The sequence below is a fragment of the Epinephelus fuscoguttatus genome, linkage group LG12 (genome assembly GCF_011397635.1).
Source record: "Epinephelus fuscoguttatus linkage group LG12, E.fuscoguttatus.final_Chr_v1".
In the NCBI taxonomy this organism is placed as follows: domain Eukaryota; kingdom Metazoa; phylum Chordata; class Actinopteri; order Perciformes; family Serranidae; genus Epinephelus; species Epinephelus fuscoguttatus.
In genome coordinates, this window is record NC_064763.1 from 4,803,981 (window position 1) to 4,821,606 (window position 17,626).

At 38.6% G+C, this 17,626-nt stretch overlaps 1 pseudogene; it reads right to left on the reverse strand.

The window, feature by feature from the left end:
- Positions 1-3,752: 3,752 nt before the first annotated feature.
- The window catches only part of LOC125898584 (uncharacterized), a 56,454-nt pseudogene continuing 42,580 nt past the window's right edge, over positions 3,753-17,626 (reverse strand).

Sequence of the window (17,626 nt, forward strand, 5' to 3'; positions counted from 1 at the left end):
ATGAAAGAACATATTTAATCAGGTTATTTAGGATCACAAGACCAAGTCACTTCAGAGGCATATTTACATTTTACATGCACACAAACTCTAGCTCTGTAAGGGTAAATATTGTGAGTATACAAGAGCTACCCATGTGTTTTTAGACCAATAAAAGCTACTCTGCTGTTCAATCAAGTGTTCTGCAGAGAGTGGAATTAATGCTTCCTTTTGAATTACTCCTTAAGGACTTTTCAAATTTTCAAATATTCTGCACACCATCTGTTGGATATTTAATTTCTCTGAGCTGTATCTTATGACACAGACATGAGTGTGAAATGTCACATTTGCATTACATTTATTTCTTTATTTTCAAGTTTTCTGGAACATCGCATATGATTCTTGTGACCTTAAGAGAATAACATCATTCTTTCTGCAGTTACTTTTTTTGAGTGAAGCAGTAAAAAAGGACACCCTATCAAAACTACTGCTTGCTTTGTCAAGTTTTAGATAATTTGCATTAGTGCACTATAAAATGTCAGCATGAATCCAAGTCATCAATTGTATTACAAAGCAGCTAAGTGACAGGCATGGTTTCAGCATTGCAATGTGAACCCCGAACTCCTGGTCCACCTGTACATATGGTGCTGACAAAGAGAAAACTAGTCAGACTGCATTCATTAAAACTGCTGGTTACATAACCTGTTAACTAAACTAAGCACAAAAAGTAAGGAAATCTGTGTTTGGTAGATTGGCTTCCTGTTCAACTATGGATTCATCACTCTCCTTAAATCTCTACGGGGTCTAATCGCCAAAGACTTTCCACATTTAGTATATTCACATGTTCACATGTTAATAAATATTCTTTTACCATAAAAACCACTCTCTCCTGATTGAAATAGATATATATGTATATACTGTATATATTTATATATGGGCGGCACGGTGGTTTGGTGGTTAGCACTCTCGCCTCACAGCAAGAGGGTTGCCGGTTTGATCCCGGGCGTGGGAGCCCTTCTGTGTGGAGTTTGCATGTTCTCCCCGTGTCAGCGTGGGTTCTCTCCAGGCACTCCGGCTTCCTCCCACAGTCCAAAGACATGCAGATTGGGGACTAGGTTAATTGGTAACTCTAAATTGTCCGTAGGTGTGAATGTGAGCGTGAATGGTTGTCTGTCTCTATGTGTCAGCCCTGTGATAGTCTGGCGACCTGTCCAGGGTGTACCCCGCCTCTCGCCCGATGTAGCTGGGATAGGCTCCAGCCCCCCCGCGACCCTCAAGAGGATGAAGCAGTTAGAAGATGAAGATATTTATATATCTGAAGTGAAATAGAAGCATGTTCAATCTACCTTGAAAATAACACCGCTGGGCAGCTTTCTTCTGTCCAACAAATGGATGACTCTGAAATGTGACATGCAACAAATACACTTGACCAATAATGGTGAAGTACAACAATTTACTTACTGACTTAAATCACTGACAATACAAGTTATATGGATTTACATGATAAATAAATGTAATTTTTATCATTAAACACATTTCAACGTGTCATGTGATACTCCCACCCCCTGCAGGTATTGTGAAATGGTGAAGTCCATCTGACATGGGTCAGGTGGGTGATGCCCAGAACTCACAAGTGCCGCTAATGTAAACATGTGAGGCGGACTGCTGCATTTTTAGTTAAGTCAGAATGCCTTACCAAAAATCAGGGGCTCCTAAAGGAAAAGTCAGGGTACAGAGACAACAAGAAAATGAAAGGACCAGAGTGGTGATGGACGAACGTCTGGAAAAAAATTGTGAAGAAGCAGTACATATGACAAGCAGAGCTGAAGGTGAGGAATGAGGCAGAGTAATTTTTAGTAAATTAAACCTGCTGTATCGGGCTCATTTTTAAAGTTACAGTGAAGACACAGGTATCACATTAAACTAAGGGACCTAAGGAATCCATTGGTACCAAACATGTTCTGCTATTTTGTCGAAAGGGGGTCAAGTAATGCTCCAGAGTTATTCTAAATTTTGGCAAGGGAAAAAGGAATATTTCCATTTTTATAAATGGTGTATTTAAATATTTCTGCATACTGTGACAACCCCAAGTGGGGTGGGGTTGTGTGGATCTGTATGTGTGCGTATGTGATGTCTTGCTCGCCCTCTCTCCTTTCTGTTTCAGAGCATGATTGATCATGGGCCTCCGGTGTGTGCCTTAGTGGGCGGGGCTGCGGCCATGAACACCTGTGGAATCCGCCCGGTCTCGCTCTTGGCTTCCCATTCCCGGCTTGACCCTGCAGCTCACCTATTGTCCCTTTTCATTTTAGCTTGCATCCAACACACACCCACAGCCACGCACCCGCAGTCACTGCTGACATTCCACATTACAGATATAGATTGTTGTGTTTTGTTAGCCTTAGTTTCTGTTGATTACGTTTGTTAAATAAATATCATTTGCAGTTACATTCCCTCTTGCGTTTGTTTGTCAGAGAATTGAGCCAGCTCTGACAATACAGTGGTCCCTGAGCAGTCTTGAAAATGTATAAATTGAGTATGACTGGAAACCGGAGAGCTGATAACTATATACTCTTTATACTATTTCAGTTCTGCACACAATTTGACCAATATTTGATGAAAGTAGCCTCAAGAATGAACAAATAAATGGAGAAAACATAATAATTTGTTCACTTTGCTTTGATCTTATGATTTAACAGTAATTTCCGAAATCAATGTTTGGTTTGACTTTTCTCTAATCATTCAATGGAGCATTTTTTTTTTGGCCCAGGACACACATGTGATTACCTATGCTTTTCAAAACAAGAAAAAAAGGTCTTAACAGTAGATTCAAGTACAAGTAGATACAATATACACAATATACATGTGGAAATATGATTAATTGGATTTTATATGTAGGAAGTATAAAAATGTATAGGGGCTCCTTCCCCCCATTGAGTGTGGGTGAAGGGCCCACTCTAAAAAATGTTGTCCTCCTGCCCACATTTCCTAACAGCTGGCCTGCCCACAAACTGATTTGCACGCTAATTACAAGTTGAAAGTTACTGATAAATGTAGCTTGGACACTGTTATGTAGTTGGTTCAATCCACCTTAAAGGCTGATTGGGCTTCCTTAGGGGCTGATTGCTCCTTGATATATGCAAGGCAAATAGTGAGTGTGAATTTTGTAACACAGCATCTGGTTCATTAGAGGATCTTCCTATAGGTGACATAAGCAGTTGCTGAGAGTGCCATCTGGGTGGGCAAAATGCCCACCATCCCCAACCCCTCACCCCATAGAGAAAAGGAGGCCGGTGCTCACTTCCTGTAAGATTTTAAAGCCAAACCCTGTTCTTTTTTCCTAAACCAAACTATGTGCTTTTGTTGCCGAAACTTAACCATGTGCATTTGTTGTTGAAGGAAAAAAACGTCAATTCCCAGTGCTGTACTGACATAGTGTGTTTATTTTGACAGAGACTGTATGCAAACTGTACATTTCCTTTGAAAACAGAAGTGTATTTTAAAAACCGACAATTCATGTAACAGGCATAAATTGACATGACGTCCCAGAACATAAACAACCCATGCACCCTGCACATTGTACGTCAACGTTTAAAGTCCATGACCAAACGTCAATATGTGACAAGGTTGGAGTGAGAATGTGTTAAAATACGTCAGTAAATACCCCATTGTGAATTCTGAAGCTATGTTTATTGGAAACACCATCCACATAGATGGGCAGCTTGGACACATCCTCAGTGAAGAACCCATGGTCCTTGGGTGTTTCGGTTCTTTGATGTTCAGACACCCTCACCTGGGTGACCCAGCCGGGGATGATCAGCCCCTGGCTTGCGTCCAAGCAGCATGCTACACCAAGGGACCCCCCTTTTGATCCACAGCCACCTGGAAGTGCACCATGCAGCTTCACTGAGTTTCTTAGTGGCTTTCCTTTCCTGCAACCTTCTGACGCCAAGGAGCCTGAGTGCACGATGCAGAGACTGCCCTGGGAATCCCCTGCAGCCCACCTCAATGGGTTCACAGCGGGCCCTCCACCCATTCCCTCTGCAGATCTCCACAAGCTACTGGTATTTTCCTTCTTACGCTTGTGGACCTCCTGAATTCAGTCTTCCCAGGGGACTGTGAGTTCCAGAAGCACAACTTGTTTGGAGGAGTCAGATGTTAAAACCAAGCCTGGCCTGAGTGTGTCTGTATAAGGTGTCTAGAGGTGGTGACTAGTGAATGTCATGTGACCACACTGTAGTTCAGTTATAGCCCAACGTTAGCTTTTAACTTCTGTCAACTGCATTTAGGCTTCAAATCATAAAAGTGATGATTATTTGTGGGGATTATCTTGCAAAACAAAACATGTAAGTATCATAAATGTGTGTTTGCCACAGAGCTTATTTCCACAATATTCCAAAATCCAATATCAAAATTCCATTGGATTCTCAACTAGGGAACTTGGGACTTGGGACTTGGGTGATGCTAACTTTTGCATCACCCTACAGAAAAAGATCACTCCTGGAGCGCTTTATTGACCCCTGGCTTGGTAGACTGCGAACCTTAGCTACTAGTAGACTGTAGACTGTTGAAACATTGCCTATAACCTATGATCCCCAAACGAGTACAGTTAGAACACTTAATAATTAACTCAAACATTGACTATCTAGGTCTCATGGAAACTTGGTTCCATTCATCTCCAGAAGCTGCCATCACAATGCCAGGTTTCATTGTTTTTAGGAAAGACAGGGATCAAAGTAAAGGAGGGGGGGTTACCACTTTATGTTAAGAACACCTTAAAATGTAATCTAATTGAATGGCCCGCAAATATGAAACTGGAATGTATTGGTGTTAATATTTCTCTCTGTACTGAAATGTCCTTTAGTGTTATCTATAGGAAACCGTCAGCCAAAGTGGATTTCTATGAACATCTTCAAGATCTCCTCAAATCATGTAATCACAAAAGAGAGAGAACTTTGACAGGAGATTTTAACGTAAATTCGGACGATAAGGCAGCCAGGAAAAAACTTAAATCTATTACTGATCACTTTAGCTTATCACAACTAACAGAACAATCTACCAGAATTACAGATCGCTCTAAAACTAAAATTGATCTACTATTCACTAACAAATCAGAAAGAATTACAAGAACTTATAACCTATTGACTGGTCTCTCTGACTACAATGCCATTTTCTTTACTAGGAAATTAACCAAAAGTCACTCTACATACTCTTTCCCTAAAGGTCACAAAAACTCCTCATATTGTATTCCGAAGAGTCAACAACAACAACTTGAGACTGCCTTAAAACGACTAAACTGGGATGAAGCATTCACCAGTGAAGATGTTAATTTATGTGTAGATTCCTTCATGTCCCAGCTTGAAAATGTCATGACTGCCTTCACCAGAAGAGGGAGCAAAAGACAATGAAAATCTCACTCTCTACCATGGATAAATACTGACTGTCGTAAATTAATGAAAAAAAAAAAACACTTCTTAAAAAGTCCTGATCTTATTACTGATCGACAAAATTTTACATACATAAGGAATAAAGCTACTCATGCTATACGGAAGGCAAAAGCAAACTTTTTTATATCAATCATAGAAGAAGCTAAAGGAAATGGTAGAAAAATCTGGCAGAACATAAACAAACTAATGGGCAAACACAATGCTAATAATAAAGAACTAGAGCTCTATGTGAACAATCAGTTGGTGACAAGTCCTGCCATCCTTGCCACAGAATTTAATAATTTCTTCATTGAATCAGTATTAGAGATAACACAGCTTTTTACACCACCAGACTGTGAGCACAAATTTATTGACACCACCCAACCTGTGTTCACTCTAAGTGCAATACCAGAATCTGAAGTAAACAATATCATATGTGAACTAAATAACTGTAAAGCCAAGGATGACTTTGGACTTGACACCAACTTTTTAAAAATGCACAAAGGCTCCTTAATACGTCCAATTACAAACTGATTAATTTATCCATTGCTACACGTGTTGTTCCTACATCTTGGAAGGTAGCTAATGTCAGTCCTATTTTTAAATCTGGGGTAAAAACAGATGTGAGAAACTACAGACCAATCAGCATTTTGCCCGTCATATCCAAAATAATGGAAAAATGGGTCGCTAAACAATTGCGAGACCACTTACAAATCTGCCATAATTCTCTACATCCCATGCAATTTGGTTTTCGCCTCCATCATTCCACAGAAACAGCAGTGGCCATGCTCATGGAAAAAAACAAAACATTATTTAGACAAAAACAATTGTGGTGGTGCTGTTTTTTTAGATTTACGGGAAGCATTCGACACAGTCGACCACCACGTTTTACTGGCTAAGCTGACGCACTTCAGTTTCTCCACTCAAGTTCTCAGGTGGATGTCATCTTACCTCTCTGGGAGAAGACAGTGTGTAGTGGTCGACGGAATCAAATCCCCTTACTTGGACTGTCCAGTGGGGTCCAACAAGGCTCTGTACATGGCCCAATTTTGTTTTCTTTATTTATTAACAACCTACCAAATATATATAATAATATTAATATTCAAATGTACGCTGACAATGCAGTAATTTTTACTGCAGCAAAAGACGCTGATGAAGCTGCTTGTATTCTCACATCTACAATGACCCATATCCAGGATTGGCTCTTAAGATCCTGCCTACTACTAAATATAAAAAAAAAAACAAAAACGTGTGCATGATGTTCTCTAAAAACACACTGAAAATGTCTCACTCTAATGTATTTCTGGGTAAGGATGAATTACTTGTCACAGAGTTCAAATACCTTGGAGTCATTTTAGACTCCACACTTTGTTTTAAGAGCCACATCAAAAAAGTTTCCAATACTATTAAATTTAATCTTCATAATTTTAAACAGATTAGGACTTCTTTGACTGATGGTGCTGCAGTGGCTTTCCTCCACTCTATGATACTCTCTCATATAAACTACTGTGTAACTAGTTGGTCCCTAACTGGAGCTATGGCACTCAAGCCAATTGAGTTTCTATAAAAAAGCGATAAAAAACCCTTGACAAAAAGCAATTAACATATCATCATTGTGCCATCCTTCCAAAGTACAAGCTACTGAACTTTGAAAATTTCAAAAATTTCAGAGTGGCTTGTTTCATATATATAAAGTCTTACATGGGTTGGCTCCACCGCCACTGTCCGAACACATTATACAAATGACAATCGATAACTCCTCAACTCAAACCAGAGGAAGCACCCTATGGAACTCATTACCACCCTCAATCAGAGAAAGCTCCAGCCTTGCTATTTTCAAGGGTCACTTAAAAGTGTGGCTCAGAAACAATCAAATGTGTAATCATGGGTAGTATATTCTTCACTTAAATATCAGCATGTAGCACTTCCTGGGCATTGTGCAATATCACCTGCACTTAGCACTTTGTGAAATGTAATCATAGGTCTATATTTATATTTATCTATCAGCACTATCACTTATAGCGGAACTACTTGAAACATGTGGTCTATGGGCATTGTGCAATAACTCTGACATTGAATTCTATGTGGACTCAATTACTGTCGTTGTTGTTTATTGTATTTTTTTATTTTATTTTTTTAATATATCCACATACGTCATTAAGGGCATCATGCAATAACCACAGCACATAGCACTTTATTTGGACTCAATTTCATACACTGGACTGGACAGACATTCACCTCAATGGCCCCGGTTTTTGATGTTTGTACTCCATGTTGTTATGTTTTATCTTGTACGGTATGTATTTTTTCTCCTTCTGTCCTCGGTGAACTAATGTATCCACTGTCACATGTTTTTCTTCTTTCCCTTTCTTCTAATGTTTTTTTACTACTCTGTAAAATCAACCTGCCAAGGGACTACAGATGAAAATTAGCCTGGGCCTATAATCCGGCATATTTACATACAAATGTTCATTAATGTGCACTGTCCCTTCTAACTTAAACAAAAAATAAATAAATAAATAAAACCTATAAGTATATATGTATGGATCGGTTTAAATAAGATTTGGAAATGGTAAATCCCTAACCCTATCAGAACTTATGTTAGCTTGTTATGCTAGCTAGTTAGCTAACTAACCAGCCTTTATCTGCTCATTCTTTCAGCTTTAAACTAATTTATATGTAAAGAATTGTGTGAACACTGAATTTTCATAGTAGTAGCTTACCTTGTCAGGCCTGCTGAGATCCTCACACTAAATTCAGTTAAAACTTGTGCTAGAAAACTAAACAGCAAATAGAGAGGGAACATATTTGTGTGTACAGAATCTTGTTAAATCAGTGTAGCCTATCATTGTTTTTTTAGCTGAGTAGCTCCAGAGAACATCCCATGATGCTTTACCCTGAATTATTATGTTTCCTTAAATTGATATCTCATCCTGTTTGTGAATGTGTCATCCCCGAAGGCTTTTTCCTATTAAACACCAACCTCCCCCATTCCTTTCTATTTCTGTCTACAGATATTTGCCCTCTCCACAATGACAGCAAAAACTCCTCTTGCTTAGTTAAGATATCTATCACAACATTTACCATCTGTAAGGGAGCAGTAACCTACAGCAGAGACACTGACCAGCTTATGTTTTATTTGGCTGAATATTACTGGAGAGGACAGTGAGGATAGAGATGTGAGTTGGCTAAGAAAGGAAGAGTGAATGTGAACAAATGTTGAGGGTGTGTGCAGGGCTGAGATTATGGAGGAATGCCAGCGGTCCAGGCCAGTCTCCATTGTGGATTTTGAGAGGATTTTGCGCACAATTTTTAGCTCCAGACAATTCGAACAGAGGCTCTATGATCAACAAGTAACCACACATTTGCTGTCTTTTCTTCTGTTTAAAGCAGTGTCCAACAGGTATCATAAACTGCACATGTCTGAGATGATTCATCTTATTTTTTTTATTTAATTTATCATGCTCATAAAGAAAACAGTGTGTCTTGAGTTTGGGGTTTATAAAACCAATATTTTTGAACATGGCTTATATTGACAGAGACCTTTTCAGTAGGAATACTATATTTGTATCATATTAAGATTTTACTGTAATGTAGTGTACGGTTAGCGTAAAAAAGCCCTAGAAGCACCTGTAAGAATATGAGTTAGTAACAATGCAATGCAGACTGTTTCCAGGAAGTTACAATATGTAACTGTAATATTTCACAATAAATTGCATTATTATCACTCTAAAGGCTACAACTGTTATATCTGTATTGGATTTTTTTCTGGAATTAATGCAGGTCAATATAGTAATTTTACAGAATTACACTGCTAAATCACAGTAATATATGGAGGTTAATTGTGAGATTACAATGAAATACAGTAATTCTACAGGAGCACACTGCTAAATCACAGTAATATACAGGCATGACTACCGTGAGATCGCAGTACACAGCAGACATTTCACAACAATCTACTGTTAAAATGAACAATGATTTACTCTGAATGTGATACAACTAGTAGCCAGTAATTTACTGTAAATTTACTATCAAATATTTTACAGTGTGGCTTTTGGCCCAATTAAAACATTTCAAATTCACTCTCAGATAATGTCGAGCACATTTGAATAAACTTGGACGAAAAGGCCATAAAGGTAATAATTTTCTATTATTCTGGCCATCACATGACGAGCACATTCCTCTGTGATTTTGCCTATCAAACATTGTTCTTGACACCCTCCTGGTTCACTGGGGTTTTCTACTTTCTATCTTCTAGTTTTATGAGGGTGATGTTTTTCTTGAGCTCATTCGACATAGTTTGGACAAACATTCTAACAGCTGCTATATTCCATACCATCTGACATTTCCTGAAACAAGAGGGGCAGCTTCCTAGCTTCCTCTGATAGTGGAAACTTGACTTAGGTAAATGTAATATTATAATTCAAAAATACGCCATTACAAAAGTAACCGTTCAGTATTAAAGATTTTACTTAAGAAAAGAAGAACACAATATGCAGACTGGCACCTGTTAGCGTTAGGCCATTTAATACTATAACAATGGATAGATGGATATTGTATTAGTGTTATTACTGATGCATCAACATGTAAGCAGCATTTTAATTTTGTATCCGATAATGGTTGAGCTAATTACATATATTTCATCTCCTGTTAAATAATGTATTCTAGACAATGTATTTTAAAGGCAGATAAAATAAAGATATATATACTGAAAGAGAAATCTTTAAATGCAACACTTTTGCTTTTGCTCCCATTTTTCACAGGTTTAAATTGAAGATTTAAGACTTTTTTCATGCAGTCAACACATTTATTTCTCTCAAATTTTGGTTGCAAATTTGTTAAAGTCCATGTTAGCAAGCACTTCTTCTTTTTCAAGATTACCCATCCACCTGACAGCTGTGTCATATCAAGACACTAATCAAACAGTATCATTACTACACAGGTGTGCCTTGGGATTATCACAATAAAAGGTCACTCAAAAATGTGCAATTTGATTACACATTACAATACAACAGATATCACTAGTTATGAGGGAGCACGCCATTGGCATGCTGACTGCAGGAATGCAGGAATGTCCGCCAGAGCTGTTATCTAATCAATTTAATGTTCCTTTCCCTACCATAAGATGTCTTCAATGCCATTTTTGGAATTACAATCACAGACCAGGATTTCCACATCCAGTGTCTTCACCTGCAAGGTTGCGTGATATGTATATATACATATATGTCTATATAATTTGTAAATTTGTCCCCATTCAGAGTCAGATATAATAATAATAATAACAATAATGATAATAAACTTAATTTATGAAGTTAATTCAGAGAGGACCTTTCATGCAAGACATCCAGCACAAGTGTTTTACAATAAGGGCATTATCAGCACTGAGTACTGAAAATAGACAATAGACAGAAAAAAATAGAATGAACATAAAACAGGCAAACAAGGCAATTCAGTGTAAAACAGGTTAAAACAAAAATAAGTGATTCAACAATTTAATTTAAAAGTGGCAGTGATCTGAGATCCTATTATTCAATTCAATTAATCAGGAAATCTTCTTGTGTACATAATTTATTCTGGCACCTTTACACCTCTAATGTCAGCAAAAATCAGATCCCATAATTCACAACGGATACTGATAAAGCAAAATAAGTGTCTCTTAGCTTACTGCACAATGTTTTCCTAAGAATTAACCTCACTGGTATTCACTATACTTGATGATATTGTCTGTGCTGGGTACAGCCCTTAGCTGCCCCAGAATATACCACCCAGTTGTGGCGCTGCGGATGAAGTAGAACTCACCACATGCTTTCTCCCTCAAATCCACTACCCACCAATAATTGCAAAACCACAAATCTTCATATCTATCATATATATGGTTTAAATGTTATTTATGAAGCATGATTTTTTTATGTAGCATTTTAATGTGAAGATGGAGTAGATATTAACTAGTGCCTATACTGTTTAGTGTATAGTAGTGGATCATGATTAATCAGCAATATCCTCATCTGCAAAGTAACTACTGCTGTCAGATAAATATAGTACAATTACATGTCAAATATTTCCCTTAGCAATGTATAGTAACATATAAGGTTCCATAAAATTGAAGTGCAAGAACCTCAGAACTTTAGTACAGTACCTGAGTACATGGTCACATTTCACCACCACATTTTCGCCATTTTGGCCCTAACACAATACACTGTATGTACAGAATTGTTTTACATAAAACATGCAAAGTTTTTTTTGTTTGTTTGTTTCACAATTTAAGTCAGCTTTCTGATGTCTGTATCATTAAATCAATGTTTAATATAAGGAAACAAAGACAACTCAGTTAGCTCTGTAGTTTCCATGTCAACACAACATACAGTATCTGTAGGATCCATGGATTATCTGCTGTCACGTGGTGCAATGCTTCAGCTTTACATCTCACAACAGTATTAAATATAGGCTATAGATCAAGAGGTGAGGGGATGTGATGTGAGGCTAAAGCTCCACTGGATCCACTGAACTGAAACTATAAGCTCAGCTTACCTTCCTCTGTTTTTTCAGAGTCAAGTTTTTCTCCTTTTTCAGGCTGACCTGAAGCTCTGTGCCCAAATGCTGTTAGAAAACTGAAAATTTGAGATTTAGGGAAGCTAGTGTTGTCCTGAATGTAGGACTGATTTTTGTTGCTGCACACACACACACACACACACACACACACACACACTCATTCTTCTGCAGTTATTGGGGAAAGACTCATTATCACGCTGATCCCAGTGATTATGATTATGTTCCTGTATTACAGACATATTTTCCATGTCATGATTTCTGCCCTGATTTTTCTGTTGTCATTTAGGTTATGTTACAATGTAATCCATTTGTTTTTAATTTGTATCTTGTTTTTTTATTGGTGGACCAAGGCTTTAAATCTTATCCTGACAAAAATCTAAACACACTAGGAGGTCTGATGGAACAGAAAAAACATTTCCTTTTAAATGGGTTATAATGTGTTTCAAACAGTGCCTTCCTCCTCTGTTAATAATGCACTCATAAAGTCAAACATTATTTATATATTTTTAAGGAAAACACTGCTGAGGGGCATGGATATATTTTCAGAGAAATCCCATCAGCAAGGCCATGACCCTTCCCTTAATCCACTGTTTTCAGCCACTCGCAGCCTGAACGCCAGAGAGCAAAACCATGCCGCCGCTCCCCCCCTCCCCTCCACTCTCAGCACAGAATACACACTCTCCTTTTGCTAAATGCTCAAATGACAGTCATAGCCAACGGGGTGCACACAGCAACCCCTGTGAAAGTGATTTAATTGCTCTGTCAGGTCAGTGGAAGCTCACAGGCTACCTGTAATACACCTGCCCACAGCCAAATCACTGACAGTCAGTCCTCAATGAAATGAAACGGGGACGCTAGGGTCCGTGTAAATTGACCCTGACAGTGGGAAGAATCATCGAAGAAAAAAGCCAGGCTGCAGTTTACTGGCAGCCAGCATTTGACACCGTGTAATATCCTTCCAGATTTACTGCCTCTCTTTCCTTTTGGCCTTTTTAGTGTTATTGCTCCTGGTCCTATAAAGTAGTATCCCACTCTAAAGCTGCAGGTGAACCAAATGTATCGTTAGGATCCCTCACATACCCTGCAATGTTGTGTGTGTCCATTTAAATAAAAGGACAAGAATGTAATGATCATTCGTTTGTAAGGCTTTGAGTGACACTTGAAATAAAGAAAACCTGTCTCCCTCTGGGCAACCATGCTTAACTCATTAACACAGAATTTAATTACTGTCATCATATATCCTGATTATTTTCTCTAATGACATATGTTCTTTAGAATGTAACTCTAAAACAACAGCAAAGCAGAACCTTCCAAAGATGTATGTTCCACTCATACAGCATGGTTACAGCTGAGCACAGGATGCAGGAGTCAAATCTTGTCTGTGGTGAAATGCTGCTCTCTGCTGGTCAGTCAACATCTGCAATTGAACCACTGAACACAAGAAACCAGCAAGAGGTTTGTGATATTAAAAACCTCTTACCATTCCTGTCACATTTACTTAAGTTCATCTAAAAAGACCATCCAAGACAAACCCATAGTAAATTGAAAACCCTTCTTGTTCCATTTTTAGCACATGTACTTGCATGGTCTCATTGAAAGGTAACACTGAAGGTTGTTCCCAATCAGTCAGAATCACTGTCTTATTCAACACTTATTTCAACACACTGAAATAAAGGTGTTTATTTTTATTTTCATTTTTATCTTTGAGTATTTTCTTGACAGAAGATAATGCAGATGGCTAGAACTGGGAGACATTAGCTGGAACACAAAATGGAACCATGGCATGAAGCCTCATGTAGTCCAAATTCAAAGCAGATATCACAAAATTACGTGTTTTTCTAAGGTTTTGTCCAGGTGCTTTAAAGAAAGAGGGTTAAAGGGATAGTGCACCCAAAAATGAAAATTCAGCCATTATCTACTCACCCATATGCCGCGGGAGGCTCAGGTGAGGCTAAAAACAGAGTTCAAATGACGTTTTTCCAAACAACTTTTTACATTGGGGCTTCAGGACACTTGGATCACTACGGACGAGCAGTATGGAGATATTTTGTGGTTTCAATTATGTGTTTTTGGATGTTTGAATTTGGGCGCCGTAAGCCTCCATTAGGTGGAGTTGTGTTGCTACCCCCTCTCCCCTGGGATCTCCGCAAGTGTTGTGAGGACTCTAAAACTTCACCTGAGCCTCCCTCAGCATATGGGTGAGTAGAAAATGGCTGAATTTTCATTTTTGGGTGCACTATCCCTTTAAACAATATACTGAATGTTTGAATATGAATGAAAAACAAGGCACAGACAGAAATGTCTATTTAGGAGGTTACTATATATAAAAACATTTCTAGGACACCTAAATTGATAAGAAAGACTTTTTCTTTTTACCCTTTACGGCCCAAGCTGATGGTCGGCCATCAGTCAATGTTGGGCCATTGGTGAGCGTCTGTTGCCTTAGTAGGAGCAGTGTGTCCTGCACCATTGCCCCTTGTCAGCCCACTGGCTTTGTTTTTTGGCCGATTCATCATGTTGGATCAGCAATGGTGACAGCAGAGCCAGTCAGTGAATAAAATCACTCTGACTGGCAATTGAGCTCAGCGTACGAGAAGATAAATGGAAGGGAGGTAAGTAAACAAAGGGCTAAAGTCAAGAGGGAGCAAGACAAAAACAAACTTGTTCCATAAGGTCAGATTTGTGTTTGTGTTATTGTTCACTGGCGCACAGTAAATATGCTCTGTTCTTTCAACATTAGATTGTGTTGTTAATGTGCTAACTGCCTAACTAGCATCAAGACGGTCTTCCAGTTTCCCTTTTTGATTGACTATCACAGATGACTACCATCTGCTGGTGTGGAGAGTTATTTCCTCTCATGCAGGTGCAGAATGTATGTGCAGGTTGGCTGCTGTCTTTGTGTTGTGTTCATGTGCAATTATTGTCCAACACACAGATGACGTGAGGTGAAGTAATAGTTAGCTTTAGATGCTGCTAGTTCTTTGACTTTGGTTTGGTGTGTCTGGGCCTTAAGACAATAGAAGCACCATTTGTTTATCATTTCTCTACATTTATAACAGTCTGTGGTGCCAGCAACCTGTTACAAAGTGCGCTTGAGGTCAGGAGTTTTATTGACTACAAGACCCATGAGCCATTGAGCCAATTGCTGGCGAGTGATTGGATCTGTAACCTGAGAAAGTGAGGTTGGCCCCTTCTATCAGCACAGGCCCTCATTAGCTATTGTACTGCAAACAGTGGTGTGCACAGACTTTTTGAAGGGCAGGGGTGAAAAGAAAAAAAAAGGGCACATACAGCATGTTCTTGCCACTGAAGAGGGCACTATGTTCCACGTGTTTTCAAGGGCACTTTCAACATGTTTATATGTTATACAAATGGCACATTATATAGCCTTAAAACAGACTAACTAGACAGACTACTCAAGTTAGTTTGTAGTTAGGATCAGCATCCACGAGAACTGTGTAGATTCAACGTTGGACTGTGAAGAACACACGGAGACATGGATGTATAAAGGAAATAAATCCCTGGGGGGGTCTGGGGGTCCTCCCCCAGAACATTTTCAATTAAGTTGATGCCATTTCCTGTATTCTAGTGCATTTTAACACCATATTAGCACCAGATAATCCAAACTGGTTCTGTGAGATATAGTTCTGGCTCAATATAGATCAAAAAAGGGCCCAACATAAAAGTCATTGCAACAGTAATATTTTTACCACCCAAGAGGGCAGTTTATCATGTTTTAACCAGCCAAGAGGGCAGTTTAGTGTGTTTTTTCCACCCAAGAAGGCAGTTTAGTGTGTTTTGCCAACCAGGAGGGCACTTTAGCATGCGTTTTACCACCCAAGAGGGCAGTTTAGTGTGTTTTTTGGCTGCCAAGAGGGCACTTTAGTGCGCGTTTTGGCTCCCAGGAGGGCATTTTGGCTGCCAAGAGAGCACTTTAGCGCACCTTTTGGCTCCCAGGAGGACCATTTTGTGCACGTTTTGGCTCCCAAGAGGGCACTTGAGCATGCGCTTTGGCTCCCAAGAGGGCATTTTGGCTGCCAAGAGGGCACTTTAGCGCCCGTTTTGGCTCCCAAGAGGGCACTTTAGCATGCGTTTTGGCTCCCAGGAGGGCACTTTAGTGCGCGTTTTGCCTCCCAAGAGGGCAAATTGTGATTTGTGATATTGGGCTTTATAGATAAAATTGATTGATTGATTGAATATCTTATTGGGTTTAGATCATGTGGACCTTTGGAAGTGTATGAAGCCTGCATGAGCAGCATTTTTGTTGGAATATAATTGATCTGTGGATTATGATAATGCTACAAAGATGAGTTATAACTGTTTTTTTTTGTTGCTTGACAGAAGTATTTATTAAACCTGTTGTGGTGGTTTTATCTGGTCCTCACCAAACAATGGGTTGTATGAGTAAACCACACACACAAAAACACAAGTTCAACAGTTGTTAACATATCATAATCAATTAAAACCTTATGAGGATCTGCAGACAAGCTGTCGAATAGTTAATTAAACTATATAATGTCCACTAAACATTCATTCTCTAAGCTGTGCAACCCTGTAAGCTACTGTAACAGAGTAGTAATGCTGTTAGCTTGCTTGAAAATACTCACAGATTACATTCTCTCTGTTAAACGTGCAATAATTATTGATGTAATGCATGCACACTTAGCATGTTGATAGAGTGTTGATAGACATACAGGAGCTCAGCACTCAAGGAGACAGGGATTAAACCCTGATGTTGCTGTCTTTACTGTTAATCCATCATATCTGCGGAAACACAAACTTTGTATACTCCATAATCATCATGGTCTCTTTCTGTAGCAGCTGAATTGATTCTTCTTTCCAGTATACTGGGCATCCAGGTCCTGGAGGGACAGCAGATTGCAGCCAATCATCAATTTTAAACTCTCCCTGCAGATGTATGTATACATGTATATATGTGTATATATATATATATATATATATATATATATATATATATATATATATATATTCTGTGGGACTTCCAGATCCAGACTGACTGATGGCTACACTTAAGTGTTTTAAAAATGTACGTCTGTTCACGGTGGATCATGACACCATCAGGCTTTCAGTTCACCCAGTGGGAACTTTGCACTTACTCTACATGGTAATGAAGTTATCTGTGACCTCTGTCAACCTCTGTTGGTGAGCAGATGGAACTGCATCAGTGTTGACAGCACTTAATCCTCTGTTAGACTCAGGAACAGATTTTAAAATCTGTTTAGCTGAATGCTGTTCTACTTTCTGTATGATACTCAAGCTATGAAGGTGCTTTTTATGATGTATATGAACCTCAAAATATAAAACATTTTATAACCACTGTCCACAATAGATGATTATTACTATTATTATTCTTATCTACTGTTAGCTAGTTATTTATTTTATATTTGAACCTTACTGTGTGTACATTTGCTATTCTTATATTTGCTATACATAGCTTTTCTACTTTGTTATGATAGTCCTTTATTGTTGCATGCTTTGTATCTGCACTTGTATCTGTCCAGCTTTGTATTGCAACTGTTGCACAGTAATTTCCCCTGAAATAAATACAGCTCTGTCTTGTCTTGTCTTATCTCAAGTTTTCCTATATTATTTAATCAGTTGTTTCTTTTTCATTTGCCACTGACAACTGACAGAAACAGTCAAGACAATAAATCACT